Source organism: Erpetoichthys calabaricus, chromosome 10 (genome assembly GCF_900747795.2).
Source record: "Erpetoichthys calabaricus chromosome 10, fErpCal1.3, whole genome shotgun sequence".
In the NCBI taxonomy this organism is placed as follows: domain Eukaryota; kingdom Metazoa; phylum Chordata; class Cladistia; order Polypteriformes; family Polypteridae; genus Erpetoichthys; species Erpetoichthys calabaricus.
The window spans coordinates 17,715,667-17,732,823 of NC_041403.2; positions in this window are offsets into that span (position 1 = coordinate 17,715,667).

Consider the following 17,157-nt stretch of genomic DNA (forward strand, 5'->3'; position numbering starts at 1 on the left):
AATATGTGCCTTACCAATGTGTGTGTAAAGAATGCTGATGAGATTTGAAACATAACCAATGTGCATGCTGCCAACTGAATAGTCCATAAGCTATTCTTTTGGGTTCTGAAGGACTCCGTGCCTCACCAGCCATGAACCTCACCGCACGTCACTGGTGCTCTTTCCTCTAGTTCCGCTGTGTTCAGTCCAACGAGATATCACTTTACCTGTTTGCAAACGTGTTACACAAGGAGGCAATGTGTCAAATCTCACCAAGCATTTATCCTTTGCTCATCCTGCTGTGTTTTGGGGGCTCAGAACTCGACAGGTGTATATTTACGGTAAAAATAAGAAAAGCTAAGATGACTGTATATAGATTGTTTTCACAAGTGCAGTATTTTCACACTGTGCGAGTTCTCAAATGTCACTATTCCTGAGCTTGTTGGATGAGCCGACACAAACTCAAACTCCTTCAAACCTGGGATTCTGTGAAGTGTGATGCAGAAAGTCGCACTAAATAGCGTTAATCTGCAGTGTTGACCGAGCACTGCACACAGTTTGAATGAATGCACATTACTCATATAATATTTATGTGCCCCCCCCCCCACCCAAAGGACATTTTGAAGTGTGTTTTGTCCCCCTCCATTTAAGTTTAAGGTCTCAGAAAAGATTTTCCAACTGTATTTTGCTTATTTCTTTGAAACATTCTTATGTTAACATAATTGTAATGAATGGGCTGGCAATTCAGAAAGCCATTTAGCTTCACGGCTGCAAAGCAGACCTAAAGACAGACCTCACTCCAGACAGGCTGACCCCAGGCTCCACAGTCAGGCTTCAGCCTGTACAGGCCCAAAATGGGGAACTGGCTTTAAAAGTTCAAAATGATCTTAATTGTACCAAAATATATCCAAAATGCCCCTCAAGGGAGAAGAGACAAGTCCAATACAGCATCTATATAAAAGAAGAAATTTATTTGAAAATTAGCAAAAGGCAAAAATAAGGGAAGAGGATTTGCATATAAGAGACAACCCAAAGCCAACTAGTCGAAATCTATAAATCAAGAAAAAAAATACTAAAGACAGATGCAGAAAATCCAGACCCCATAAAAATCAATACTTACAATAATAATAATAATAATCTTCGAACGTCAATGAACCACTGCAGGGCCAACTCCCCAGCCTCTAATATAAAGGCTCAGCAGTGACATCATGGCGCAGCCTCTTAGGGTTCCACCTGCAAAACACAAAGACATTTGCATAATATTTAAACACAGAATAATTAATAACTAACACCCACATATTAATTACATAAATTAAAAAAAGACAAATCAAAACCACAAACACAAACTTCCCCAGCTCAGCTATGGCTTGTTCAGTTGTGGAGGCTTCAGTAGCCGTGGTCCTCTCAATCCTGACCCCCAGTCTTGGCTGCCTCCGTTGGCGTCTGCCAGATCGCTCAGGGTCATTTGTCCTCTCGTCATCCTTCTCACTCACATAATCATCCCTTGGATACCTGGAGATGATGCAACCTCGATTGCACCCACTCCTCAACACAATCAGTGGGTACGATCCGACCCCAGCGCTCCTATCCCTCACTCCGTTGCGGGACCCCTGACCGCTCTGCTTTGTCTCACTCCAGCCGGCTGGCTCGTTGGCTCTCTCTTTGCCCCAATGCCACACTCTCGTTCTACATGCCTTTCTTGTTCTTTTCTTTGTTTTTTTTTGCTCCGTGGGCACAACGTCTCAATCACGCACCGCAGGAAGCCGATGAAGCAATTGAGAAAGATCACACCCTCACGCGCAGGTGCCTCTCACCCCAATTACATCATCAACACTCCACAGCTGTGCAAGTGCCCCCATGGAGACTGACACAGCCAATGGATTTTCGAAGCCGCGGACCCGCTATACCACATTACCCCCCAGGAATTAATAAAGAAAAAAGATATCTCAGGACTTTGCTCCATTCAGCTTTCACTCACTCAACCCTGTCTAGTCTCCCAGACTCAGATGCTTCTTGCCCGGGTGATATGTGGTGCCCGATTTCCCCCCCAGTCATGATACTTAGAGTTGAGATCAAACTGTTCAGCCAGTCAGTCATCAACCAACCCGCTATATCCTAACACAGGGTCACGGGGGTTTGCTGGTGCCAATCCCAGCCAACACAGGGCACAAGGCAGGAACAAACCCCGGGCAGGGCGCCAGCCCACCACAGGGCACAAACTGTTCAGTCTTGGCTTTATTAGGCCAGAGACTCTAATTTTTCACAGTCTTTCGGTGCCTTTTTGCAAACTCCAAGCAGGCTATCATGTGTCTTTTACGGACGAGAGGCTTCTTCTTTGGCCACTCTGTCATAAAGCCCAGACCAGTAAAGGGTCACTGGAAGTTTCTCCTATTTACACACAGGAGCTCAGCCGTGTCTTTGGTCACCTCTCTTACTGTGGCCCTTCTCTCCCGATTGCACAATTTGGTCGGGTGGGCAGCCACCTCTAGGAAGAGTTGTTTTAAACTTCTTCCATTTAAGAATTAATGGAGGCCACTGTGCTCTTGGGAATCTTCAATGCTGCAGACCCCTTTTTATTTTGTAGCGTTCTCCAGATCTGCATTTCGACACAATCCTGTCTCTGAGCTCTACTGGCAATCCCTTCGACCTCATAGCTTGGGTTTTGTCAACTGGGAGACCTCCTGTAGACAGCTGTGGGAATTTACTAATCGGGTCCAATCACCTGACTTGCCCACTGGTCAACAACGACCAGCAGAATGAGGGGCACCTGAGCCAAAGCAAAAGCTCTGAATTGCTAGCGTCAATGGCAGATTTCACTTTTTAATTTTTAATAAATTTACAAAAAATCCTAAACTCCTGCTTTCACTTTGACCTACTGGGGTATTGAGTGTTGCTTGATGAGAGAACAAACATATTGAAATGATTATTACCACAAGGCCGCAACATAACAAATTGTGTAAAAAGTGAAGGGGTCTGAACACTTCTCGAAGGCGCTGTAAATCAGGGGGTCTCGTCACGTGTCGTGCCCTGCTCCACTCCGGTAAGCCAGTCCAGTTTACACCCGTCACTCTTTTTAAATAACGTTCTTTTTTTAACTCTTAATGTGTAAATTGAGCCTCCGACAAAGCAAAACACAACAAACCAACAGGGTGACACTTTAAAGCAAAACAAATTAGGCAGAAGGCCGGAAGTATGTTTGAAGTTGAAACATTTCACATGTTTGACCGCGACCTCAGAAACCAAACAACAGGAAACAGCGCATTACGATCGGGCTCCCATCTGACAGGCCTGATCGCCACCAGGGCCCCTGTAACATGTGTGCTAACTGGAGGGGGGGGGGATCTCTGATAGGCTGGCGCCTCCTGCAGGGCAGGCTCTGTTATGTAAGGCGGTGTGGTGCAGTGGTTGAGGCTCTGGATTTCAAACCCTGAGGTGGGGGGGTTCAAATCCTGCTACTGGCACTGTGGGACCCTGAGTAGGTCACCTGACCTGCTGCCTATGCTCCAACTGGAAAACCAAAAACAGAAACGTAACCAGTTGTATCATAAATGTGGCAAGTCACCTTGGATAAAAGCGTCAGCCAGATAAGTACATTAGGGCTGCCAACCGTTCTCATTTTCATGGACATGTCCTCATTTTTAATGCGCCTTGGACTGTCCAGGAGGAATTTATAAAATTTTGAAAATGTCCGGAATTTTGGCTCCTAAAATTTGAAAATCTCTATATCCTTATCACTGGTAAAAACTGAAAGCCATACACCAATCAGCATTTGCAGAAGTAGTGCACACACTTTTTTTCCCCAGAATCTTCACTTCCATTCCGGGAGTAAACAACGCAGATATTGATGAGAATAGTGAATCAGGAAGTGCAACGGATTAGCAAGGAGGAAGTAAGGACAGTGATGAAGAGGATAAAGAATGTAAAGGCCGTTGGTCCAGATGACATACCTGTGGAAGCATGGAGGTGTTTAGGAGAGATGGCAGTGGAGTTTTTAACCAGATTATTTAATGGAATCTTGGAAAGTGAGAGGATGCCTGAGGAGTGGAGAAGAAGTGTACTGGTGCCGAAATTTAAGAATAAGGGGGATGTGCAGGACTGCAGTAACTACAGAGGAATAAAATTGATGAGCCACAGCATGAAGTTATGGGAAAGAGCAGTGGAAGCTCAGTTAAGAAGTGAGGTGATGATTAGTGAACAGCAGTGTAGTGTCATGACAGGAAAGAGCACCACAGATGTGATGTTTGCTCTGAGGATGTTGATGGAGAAGTTTAGAGAAGGCCAGTAGGAGTTGCATTGCGTCTTTGTGGACCTGGAGAAAGCATATGACAGGGTGACTGAGAGGAGCTGTGGTATTGTATGAGGAAGTCGGGAGTGGCAGAGAAGTACGTAAGCGTTGTACAGGATATGTAAGAGGGAAGTGTGACAGTGGTGAGGTCTGCGGTAGGAGTGACGGAGGTGGGATTACATCAGGGATCGGCTCTGAGCCCTTTCTTATTGTTAATGGTGATGGACAGGTTGACAGACGAGATTAGACAGGAGTCCCTGTGGACTGTGATGTTTGCTGATGACATTGTGATCTGTAGTGATAGTAGGGAGCAGGTTGAGGAGACCATGGAGAGGTGGAGATCTGCTCTAGAGAGGAGAGGAATGAAGGTCAGTAGGACCACCAAGACAGAATACATGTGTGTGAATGAGAGGTCAGTGGAATGGCGAGGATGAAGGGAGTAGAGTTGATGAAGGTGGATGAGTTTAAATACTTGGGATCAACAGTACAAAGTAATGGGGATTGTGGAAGAGAAGTGAAAAAGAGAGTGCAGGCAGGGTGGAATGGGTGGAGAAGAGTGTCAGGAGTGATTTGTGACAGACGGATATCAGCAAGAGTGAAAGGGAAGATCTACAGGACGGTAGTGAGACCAGCTATGTTATATGGGCTGGAGACAGTGGCACTGACCAGAAAGCAGGAGACAGAGCTGGAGGTGTCAGAGTTAAAGATGTTAAGATTTGCATTGAGTGTGACGAGGATGGACAGGATTAGAAATGAGGACATTAGAGGGTCAGCTCAAGTTGGACGGTTGGGAGACAAAGTCAGAGAGGCGAGATTGCGTTGGTTTGGACATGTGCAGAGGAGAGATGCTGGGTATACTGGGAGAAGGATGCTAAGGATAGAGCTGCCAGGGAAGAGGAGAAGAGGAAGAGCTAAGCGAAGGTTTATGGATGTGGTGAGAGAGGACATGCAGGTGATGGGGGTGACAGAGCAAGATGACGAGAACAGAAAGATATGGAAGAAGATGATCCGCTGTGGCAACCCCTAATGGGAGCAGCCAAAAGAAGAATAATTCTTTGCATTTACAGTGCATCCGGAAAGTATTCACAGCGCATCACTTTTTCCACATTTTGTTATGTTACAGCCTTATTCCATCCATCCATTTTCCAACCCGCTGAATCCAAACACAGGGTCACGGGGGTCTGCTGGAGCCAATCCCAGCCAACACAGGGCACAAGGCAGGAACCAATACCGGGCGGGGTGCCAACCCACCGCAGGACACACACAAACACACCCACACACCAAGGCCAATTTAGAATCATCAATCCACCTAACCTGCATGTCTTTGGACTGTGGGAGGAAACCCACGCAGACACGGGGAGAACATGCAAACTCCACGCAGGGAGGGCCCGGGAAGTGAACCCAGGTCCCCAGATCACCCAACTGCGAGGCAGCAGCGCTACCCACTGCGCCACCGTGCCGCCCAGCCTTATTCCAAAATGGATTAAATTCATTTTTTTCCTCAGAATTCTACACACAACACCCCATAATGACAACGTGTAAAAAGTTTACTTGAGGTTTTGGCAAATTTATTAAAAATAAAAAAACTGAGAAAGCACATGTACATAAGTATTCACAGCCTTTGCCATGAAGCTCAAAATTGAGCTCAGGTGCATCCTGTTTCCCCTGATCATCCTTGAGATGTTTCTGCAGCTTCATTGGAGTCCACCTGTGGTAAATTCAGTTGACTGGACATGATTTGGAAAGGCACACACCTGTCTATATAAGGTCCCACAGTTGACAGTTCATGTCAGAGCACAAACCAAGCATGAAGTCAAAGGAATTGTCTGTAGACCTCCGAGACAGGATTGTCTCGAGGCACAAATCTGGGGAAGGTTACAGAAGTATTTCTGCTGCTTTGAAGATCCCAATGAGCACAGTGGCCTCCATCATCCGTAAGTGGAAGAAACCACCAAGACTCTTCCTAGAGCTGGCCGGCCTTCTAAACTGAGCGATCGGGGGAGAAGGGCCTTAGTCAGGGAGGTGACCAAGAACCCGATGGTCACTCTGTCAGAGCTTCAGAGGTCCTCTGTGGAGAGAGGAGAACCTTCCAGAAGGACAACCATCTCTGCAGCAATCCACCAATCAGGCCTGTATGGTAGAGTGGCCAGACGGAAGCCACTCCTTAGTAAAAGGCACATGGCAGCCCCCCTGGAGTTTGCCAAAAGGCACCTGAAGGACTCTCAGACCATGAGAAAGAAAATTCTCTGGCCTGATGAGACAAAGATTGAACTCTTTGGTGTGAATGCCAGGCATCACGTTTGGAGGAAACCTGGCACCATCCCTACAGTGAAGCATGGTGGTGGCAGCATCATGCTGTGGGGATGTTTTTCAGCGGCAGGAACTGGGAGACTAGTCAGGATAAAGGGAAAGATGACTGCAGCAATGTACAGAGACATCCTGGATGAAAACCTGCTCCAGAGCGCTCTTGACCTCAGAATGGGGCGACGGTTCATCTTTCAGCAGGACAACGACCCTAAGCACACAGCCAAGATATCAAAGAAGTGGCTTCAGGACAACTCTGTGAATGTCCTTGAGTGGCCCAGCCAGAGCCCAGACTTCAATCCGATTGAACATCTCTGGAGAGATCTTAAAATGGCTGTGCACCGACGCTTCCCATCCAACCTGATGGAGCTTGAGAGGTGCTGCAAAGAGGAATGGGCGAAACTGGCCAAGGATAGGTGTGCCAAGCTTGTGGCATCATATTCAACAAGACTTGAGGCTGTAACTGCTGCCAAAGGTGCATCGACAAAGTACTGAGCAAAGGCTGTGAATACTTATGTACATGGGATTTCTCAGGTTTTTTATTTTTAATAAATTTGCAAAAACCTCAAGTAAAATTTTTCACGTTGTCATTATGGGGTGTTGTGTGTAGAATTCTGAGGAAAAAAATGAATTTAATCCATTTTGGAATAAGGCTGTAACATAACAAAATGTGGAAAAAGTGATGCGCTGTGAATACTTTCCGGATGCACTGTATATAGCACTTTTCTCACTACTCAAAGCGCTCAGCAATTGCAGGTTAAGGGCCTTGCTCAAGGGCCCAACAGAGCAGAGTCCATCCATCCATCCATTATCTAACCCGCTGAATCCGAACACAGGGTCACGGGGGTCTGCTGGAGCCAATCCCAGCCAACACAGGGCACAAGGCAGGAACCAATCCCGGGCAGGATGCCAACCCACCGCAGGACACACACAAACACACCAAGCACACACTAGGGACAATTTAGAATCGCCAATCCACCTAACCTGCATGTCTTTGGACTGTGGGAGGAAACTGGAGTGCTCGGAGGAAACCCACGCAGACACGGGAAGAACATGCAAACTCCACGCAGGGAGGACCCGGGAAGCAAACCCAGGTCCCCAGGTCTCCCAACTGCAAGGCAGCAGCGCTACCCACTGCGCTATCGTGCCGCCCCAGAGCAGAGTCCCTTTTGGCATTTTATGGGATTCAAACCGGCAACCTTACGATTGCCAGTGCAGACCCCTAGCCTCAGAGCCACCACTCCGCACCTAGAAGAAGAAGTCGAGGTCTGTCCAACCATTCATCTTTTGAATTCAGTTTTATCTTCTTGGTGAGTAGACAGTTCATTAAAAATGTTGTTCCTTTCCTTAATTATTTGTAATCCTAATTCACCATAACTAAGTGAAGTTATTCATAATCGAAATTACAATTTCACGTTTTCTATGTGAGATCTTTTTTGTGATTCTTCTTTCAGCAGTTTGGTTAAACAAGAAATTTCATACATCCCGGTACAGCCCATCATATTTAAGCATGAATAAGTACTGCTCTGTAATATTTTAATGGAAAGTATTGTTATTACCACCCGTTGTTCCAAAATATATTTATATTTCCAAATGAACTAGCTGTGTAAGTCCGTGCTGTAAAAAGCCAAGGCTCCTAGAAACTATGGAAATCGTCAGAAAAAAAATTGAAATGCAGAGTCGCCATTTTCATTTTGCAGACGTCCTAGCACCCTCCCCCCCCCCCCCCCCTGTCTATCAGTGGCTAAGCAACTTTCTCTCTTGTTTGTCTTTCCTTGGTGGTTTCACTTTGGTGATGGAGTCGTTTTTTTTAGCTTCATGCTGCAGCCTCGTCCTTCTTTCTTCTTCCGACTTGTTAACTTGTGGCCGCCTTGCCGGCTCTTTCAGCTTCATGCTGTAGCCTCACACTTTCCAGGCTGGACAGACAGTGTTCTGGCACTGCCAGTTAAGTTCTAATTGTTTAGCAAACTTTTGTAACCCTAACACAGAGGTGGGCAATGTCGGTCCTGGAGGGCCGCAGTGGCTGTAGGTTTTCATTCCCACCCAATTGCTTATTTAGAAACCAATCCTTGCCAATTGCAGACCTTATTTAATTTTATGGCTTGTTAGGGTGCAATGTAAGGTTCTTACATTGTAGATTTTTTCCTTTCCATGGATGTCATCCAAATGAGTTGAAGCATAAAACGTATCATTTTCAGTCTGTCACATTTTTCACTGCAGTCATGGTTGTGTTCTTGTACTTTTCCAGTATCTTTAACACCATTCAGCCTCATTGACTGGAGTAAAAGCTGAAGGCTTTGAATCTTGATGCCCCGACAATCTCCTTGATGATGGACTACCTGACCAACAGACAGCAGCTTTTGAGACTCGGGGACTGTGTGGTCAAAATTTAACATCTTCTTAAAGAAAAATCAGTTATCAGGCAAGAGAAAAGCTCTTCATTGTATCTTTTAATGACTCAGAATGATCAGAATGGTCAGGGAAACAAAGGATAGAGGATCATTTTATAAATTGTTGAATTTACATACAGTGTCAATCAATGCATATATTTTACTCTGGTTGGTTTGTTGGTTTAGACCCAAATGACGTGTCTCTATATACACTGCTCAAAAAAAATGAAAGGAACACTTTTTAATGAGAGTATAGCATCAAATCAATTAAACTTCTGGGCTATTGTTACTATTAAGTAGCAGAGGGGCTTGTTAATCAGTTTCAGCTGCTTTGGTATTCATGAAATTAACAAGAGGAGTTCTAGATGGGCAACAATGAGACGACCTCCAAACAGCAATGGTTTAACAGGTGGAGGGAGGCCATTGACATTTTTCTCTCCTCATCTGTTTTGTCACTCGTTTTGTATTTGGCTACAGTCAGTGTCACTACTGGTAGCATGAGGCGATACCCAGACCCTACAGAGATGGCACAAGTAGTCCAACTTCTCCAGGATGGCACATCAATATGTGCCATTGCCAGAAGGTTTGCTGTGTCTCCCAGCACGTTCTCAAGGGCATGGAGGAGATTCCAGGAGACTGTCCAGCTCTCCTAGAGTAACTGCCTGAGTAGTAGAAGGTCCTTAACCCATCAGTAGGACTGGTATCTGCTCCTTTGGGCAAAGAGGAACAGGATGAGCACTGCCAGAGCCTACAAAATGACATCCAGTAGGCAGGCCACTGGTGTGAATGTCTCTGACCAAACAATCAGAAACAGACTTCATGAGGGTGGCCTGAGGGCCCGACGTCCTCTAGTGGGCCTTTTGCTCACTGCCCGCCTGGCAACGTGGAGCTCGATTGGCATTTGCCATAGAATACCAGAATTGGCAGGTCCACCACTGGCTCCCTGTGCTTTTCACAGATGACAGCAGGTTCACCCTGAGCACTTGTGACAGACGTGAAAGGGTCTGGAGAAGCCGTGGAGAACGTTTTGCTGCCTGTAACATCGTTCAGCATGACTGCTTTGGTGGTGGGTCAGTGATGGTCTGGGGAGGCATATCCATGGAGGGACACACAGACCTCTACAGGGTAGACAACAGCACCTTGACTGTCATTAGGTATCAGGATGAAATCCTTGGACCCATTGTCAGACCCTATGCTGGTGCAGTGGCTCCTGGGTTCATCCTGGTGCATGACAATGCCTGGCCTCATGTGGCGAGAGTATGCAGGCAGTTCCTGGGGGAAGAAGGAATTGATACCATTGACTGGCCCCCACACTCACTCGCCTGACCTCAATCCAATAGAACACCTCCGGGTGAGACATTATGTTTTGGTTCATCCGACACCTCAGACTGTCCAGGAGCTCAGTGATGCCCTGGTCCAGATCTGGAAGGAGATCCCCCAGGACACCATCCATCGTCTCATTAGAAGCATACAACCCCCCCCAATTGACATTGTAAGCATGCATACAAGCACAAGGGGACCATACAAACTACTGAGTACAATTTGGTGTTGCTGCAGTGAAATTTCAGCAAAATGGACGAGCCTGCCTGCCACATCACTTCTTTTACTTTGATTTTCGGGGTGTCTTTGAATTCAGCCCTCTGTAGGTTGATCATTTTCATTTCCATCAAACAATGTGCCATCCTTTCGTTCCTAACACATTACCATATCAGTCCATATCAGTAGAGAGAGCCAGCAGGATTTTTTTCCCATTGACATCTGATGTGTTTTCAGTGTTCCTTTCATTTTTTTGAGCAGTTTATTTAGAATCCAACATCTGTCTGTCTGTCTGTACGTCTGTCTGCTTTTCACAAGAGAACTACTTAACAGATTTAGATCGGGTTTTGTTTCTATAATTTGCTTGAACATTCCAGTTGACTTTGCGACTTCTCTCATTGTGCGGAGTATCATAGTTCGCTTGCAGGACTGATTTATTTGTGTGAATCCGAGAGAGAGGCTGCGGGCTGAGAGGAGGAGGAGGAAGCATGACGTCAGGAGTGGGGAGTTGGATGGGGGCCTCCTCACTCACGCGTCAGCCTCCATTTGAATCACTCTACCTCTGGCCACATGTTGGAGCGGACCTCGCCTTCACTTAGCTAGTGATACCAGTTTGTTTATTGATTTTTAAAGTTTGTCCTGTTTCACTATTACGTGGGCGGAGCCACAGGGGACGGCTAAAAGTCTATTATATTATATTCTGGTTCTTCTTATGCCTTTCAGTTGAGCCAACACTCTTGAAGTTTCTCTGCATATGACAACTGTTCTGTTCACCAGAGGTCTCATGCATAACGCCGTGCGTAGAATTCGCACTATAACATGACGTAAGCACAAAAGCCGAAATGTGCTTACGCACAGAAAAATCCAAATGCAGGAATCCGTGCGTTCACCAACTTCCGCGTTCTTCCACTACATAAATCCCGCTCAGTGTGGAAGTAAACGCTCGTGCACGCGCATGCTGTCCTGCCCCAACTCCTCCCAGAATTACGCCTCTTTGAATATGCAAATCAATATAAATAGCCCTTAAGCCCAGCGTTCTGTGAAAAGGCAATGGCAAAAGTACGAGGAAAAATAGAAGAATTTCAGCGAATACCAAATGGAGGCAAAGAAAAACGTACTATTTGTTGGTTTAAACAGTTATATAAGCAACAAAAGGAAGTTGATCAAGTGACATAGCGTGTCAGAGAAACTCGAAAGCTCAATTTCACAAAGTCGCACAGTGCCCGAAATAAAAAAGAAGTTGTCAGATATCAAAGTCGGCGTGAAAAGGCGACTCGTAGCCCACCGTCTGAGTGTCATATGAAAGCTTATTAGGATACAGTGGAAAAAAAAGGCACACAGTGTGAAAAAAGCACGAAATGTCAACTTTAATCTTGAAATTTCCACTTTAATCACGTAGTTTATTTTGTCATTAAAGTAGAACATCATAAACTTCATCTTAAAATCGTTTAATTTACTAGTTTCTCAAATCCCATAGTAACTAAAGTAGCACGTTAAATGCTTTGTTGTGTATTTGATCTTATATGTGCCTGAATCACTACGTGCTCTTCCTCCGACAGGACACAGAATCCATTACGTTCGTAATATTACAGCTCTCTGAATAATTAAAATACTGAGAAGTATATGTGATATCATTTTCATGATGATATAAGTTAAAGCATGTTATTAAACATGGGAATAAAGTGGCTCAGGTTGTGATTGTTCATGTCTTACAGCAAGATGCTTGCTGCGCCATGCGCGACCTTCAATGAAATGCTTCATTACAGAAGTACTGTCTTTTTCAAACGTGCTAACCCCCAATTCCTGTCCTTACTTTTCTTTCTCCAAATACCCAATCACCACACAATCAGCTCTGCAATAGATGTTAAGCCATCTGTAAGCTTAGAACGCCGATTCTTCAAAACTTTTAAGGAACACTGAAATATCTTCGCAATGTTTAATTATTCTATCCATCTATCCTTCCAGTGTCGCACCAGCCACAGCATGAATACAGCACGAGGTAGGAACAAACCATGAACGAAGCTCAAGCTCCACTAGTGCTGCAGCACCGTGTAGTTAAAGTTTTATCTGTATAATATAATCAACATATTTTGCTGCATTTCATCTTAAAAATGATATCGTCATCATATGTAAATACGCGCTTTATAAAGTGGCTCAGGTTGTGCAATATTATAACTGTATCATAAGTACAATTACCTCACGGTAACTTGCAAGTACAAACAGTTCTACAAGGAGCACTTGATGGACTGATTGTGTGCGTGTATAGTTCTTGGCATGAAACTGTTTGTGAACCGCGAGGTCGGAACAGGAAAGGCTCTGAAGCGTTGGTCAGATGAGAGCAGTTCAAATAGCGAATGGTTGAGGCAGCGAGTGCTTGATGCTATATACGGATAATTCTCTTTCCAATGCTGTAGATCTGTGATTCACACTCAGATACAGTAATATAAATACTCCGAGTGGTGCAGTGAGAGTAATATGGAAAAAGATGATCCGCTGTGGCAACCCCTAACAAGTGCAGCTGACAGAAGAAGAAGGTGCAGTGAGAGTAACAACGCTAAAGCAGTTATGGTATTTAGAATAGTTTGACCATTCTGTGGACCATTATATTGTTACAGGTTAATTACAATCAGATGCATTAAATTTATGAACGATATGCGGTTAATTTCAGTGTATTTGATAAAGCCGCCATCGTGGATGTGGATCTAAGAAAGGGTAACCACACAGGAACAGTTGCACTGCTTTGACGCTGGGTGCCACCAGTCTGCAAAACCGAGCAGAGAACTTGCGTACGACAGGGTATGAGGTACCGCGGAAAAGTGTGTAGCTTTACGCCAAGTGTAGGTTTTATACATCGCGATTTGAACGTGTGTACGCACCGTTTATAGATGAGGCCCCTGACCTTTATCTGTTTTCCCCTGATAGGCCTGTAAAGGTTTCTGACATTTATTAACCCTTTATACTATTTCTTTAAGATGAAAGCTCTGTTACTCTAAAATTATTCTTCCACAACTCTGTGTCAGAAATGGTGGTGTGCCACACTGGAGCACCTCAGGGAACTGTCCTGTCTCCCTTCCTGTTTACTCCTCTACACCACAGACTTCCAGCACAACACCAGTGCTTATCATCTACAGAAACTCAGGAGACTCCTCCATCATTGACTCATCTCCACTATTAATGCAGCCGGAGTACAGGAGACTTTTGGGGGACTTCGTCTTGTGGTGCAGGAAGAACAACCTGAAACTCAATATCAGCAACACAAAAGAACTGATGGTGGACATTTGATTATTCCGAGAGCTAAACTTAAAAGAAGTGGTGAGGCGGCCTTCTGCTGTTATGCACCTAAAATCTGGAATAGCTGACCGATAGAAATTCACCAGGCACATTAAAAACTGCTAAAAACTCATTACTTTAACATGGCTTTCTCAGAGCTTCATTTTAGTTTAATCCTGATGCTCTGTATATTCAATTAATTACCATTATCATTACTGGTGGCTCTGTAATCCATACTAACCCCTACTTTCTCTGCTGTTCTTTTTCCGGTTTTCTCTACTGCTGATCTGCGCCACCACCACCTGATCAAAGCACCGTGATGTCCTTACATTGATGGATTAAAGGCCAGAAGTCCACATGACCGTCACTATCAAGTTCTTCTATGAGAACCCTGAATACCATGAGGACTGATTGAGGTCATTGATGTGAGGTAGAATGCCTAGTGGGGGTTGGGTGGTCTCGTGGCTTTGGTACCCCTGCAGATTTTATTTTTTTTCTCCAGCTGTCTGGAGTTTTGTTTTTTGTTTTTTCTTTCCTCCCTGGCCATCGGACCTTACTTTTATTCTATGTTAATTAGTGTCCACTGATTTTATTTATTTTGTCTTTTTACTCTTTCTTCATCATGTAAAGCACTTTGAGCTACATTGTTTGTATGAAAATGTGTTATATAAATAAATGTTGTTGTTGTAATTTAATAGCAAAAACTTTGAGACTCCATGTATTACCATTTTGTTAATTTAAGTAATACACACAAAGGTAGACAATAATTATTCACAAAAATAAACATAAAAGACTTGATTTGTTTAAAATCATCTGGGGCCCTCCAGTTTGTAATGGAAGCTATAAGATTTATCATACAGAGCTGTGATTGATTGATTTCACTACCCAAATAAATGACGAGAGGTTTCTAGAGTTTTTTTTTTTTTTTAAATCAGGAAGCCCCACTACTTTGTTAAACATGTGTGTGAAGAGAATTCAAATTGTACCTGAACATCCTTCAATAAAGATTCATCATTTCTCAGGTCCTAGTTTCATTCCCACTATTCCTGTGCTTTAGTCTGTCCCCCGGTGTCCTCTTGCTGCTAGGTTGCAATTCAGAACTCTTGACCTTATTTTGCTCCTCAGTACCTGCTGTCCTTACTCTCCATATGTCTCTTCAAGAAGTCTGTCTGCTTGCTAGCCGTCCCTCCTCTTGTCAGCATTCGAAGACTGGAAAATGCTTCTTATTTCTTGCTCTACAACTGTTGAATGATTGCCCTTACCCACTTTCCTCATGTTTAGGTGTCTTTTGAAAACACACACCTTCATTAAATACTTTGGAGCTGTTTAGTGCGCCTTCTACAGGACATCTGCGGTTGTAATGACAACAGCGTTTAGGATACAAACATCTGTTTTAGTCTAGCAGAAGGTAGAAGTATGTAGTATTAATAAATACTATTATTTCCTCTTACTTGTTTTTATTATCTTGTTTATAGTTGGCTTTGATGGTTGGACCTTCTAATCATTCTTGCATGTATTACATCTTGCTTTGGAAGTCACCTTGGATAAAATAGCCTGCAAAATAAATAATAAACTAGCAAATCGTGCTTGCAAAAATTTCACAAGAATAAAAGCTAATAATGATGAGGGAGAGAACTTCACACATTACACTAAGAAAGGAGATTACTTTAATAAGTAGTGACTTGTCTGAGGACTCAATATTAGAATAGTCACATGATTAATATGGGATGTTATTATAGTCACTTACAACAGCATGAATATTTACAATACAAAATGTAACATGAACAGGTTAACAGAACATATTGGATAAGAAGGGAAATGCAGGGCACATGTAAGTCAGTATGTGTGAAGTGTGGCCCACAGGTAATGTAGTGTACCGACGTCTATAATAATTGTCGGAAAACACAATTTGTTGCATAAACGTTACTGTCAGCGAAAATATTCCAGTGTGTAACCCGCAAGCACCTGTACATTTAACCCGGGTTTCAATGTAACTCTGGAAAATGTAGTGTACAACTGGCCATGGGTAAAAACAAAGCCTACCAAATAAACTCAGACGTGTTTAAATGTTGGTCGTTGCGACTTAGTGATAGTTATACAATATGCTAAACGAACAGGGAATTGCCCATGCCATAATACAAAGGGAATATCTTATTCTGAGTTGTCAGTGTTATGGAATCCCTGTAGTTTTTCCATTGTAATGTTTCTTGTTGTCTGGCAGTTTGCCACTGCTCTTCAGAAAGTTTGTGTTGTAATTCGTTTTTCGTTCACTGTCCTGGTGCAAGACTTGCTGCCGCTGATCTTCAGATAATGTCACTCTGGTTTGTCATATGTCATCTTTGTTGCTCTAAGGCATCTTGCCTCTGCTGGTTGGTCTGGCATGATGTAGATGTTTCTGCTTCTGTGCATTGGTGCGAGTATGTAGGCCGGCGAGACCGTCTTTATTGGTCATAGCTACGCTGTATGTGCCTATTCATTTTATCGGGAGGCTTACGTTGAACTGAAGGAAAGAGGAGGTGTAAAATGGTAGTATCATAATGCAGTTTCAGTCAGTAACAAAGTATGCACTGAATAAACAGTCAAATACCACAGTTGATAATTAGTCACATTGAAGACTTGAAGATAAGCCTAAGGCCAAAAACTCTGCCAGGAACATGGAATCCCTCGCTATTGTTGTGGAGGGATATAGTAGTTGTGGCAACCGTTGTTTATATCGAGCACGGATGGACACAAGCAAAATAATATAAGGATAATAATGTTTAGCGCATGCAAGTATTAATTTCAGCGGACTCTATACACATGACAAAAAGGACTGTGTAAGATTTTATGTCAGTTTTGCCAGAACAGCATTTCTGGCTTTAGTTTCTTAACTGTTTATTCGTGTATTTTGCTGTTTATTAATTCTTTGGTGTTTTATGTTCATGAATGTTTTTGCAATGCAAAACTCTTTATTTAGGATTGTCTTACTAGTTGTGGGTTCCAATTCATCTACAAGGCGTCTGGATTACAGAATGATGTGTAAACGATTGTGTAACACTAGCACTATTGCTCAGATATTGGTTTACATGGTCTCTTAAGTGGTCAGCTGATTTTTGTATTATGATGAGTGCAGTTGGTGGTCAGTTTTTGAGATGAGTCACTCATGTGACAAATGCTACTCGTATGCAGACTACACTACTATTCACTCAACACCATCTTTTATTTTTTTACATCAAAATAGGATACCAGTTTGAAAAGGAAGCAGCTGAAACTGCAAAAATTCAAGACCATGGAGAATGAGCGCCTATCCTGACAGCACAGGCACAAGATAGAAAGCAGGTCTTGATGACATGCCAGATCATTTCAGAATACAGTATATTCATACATGAATTTTCCATATCCTTTTATTCCTAC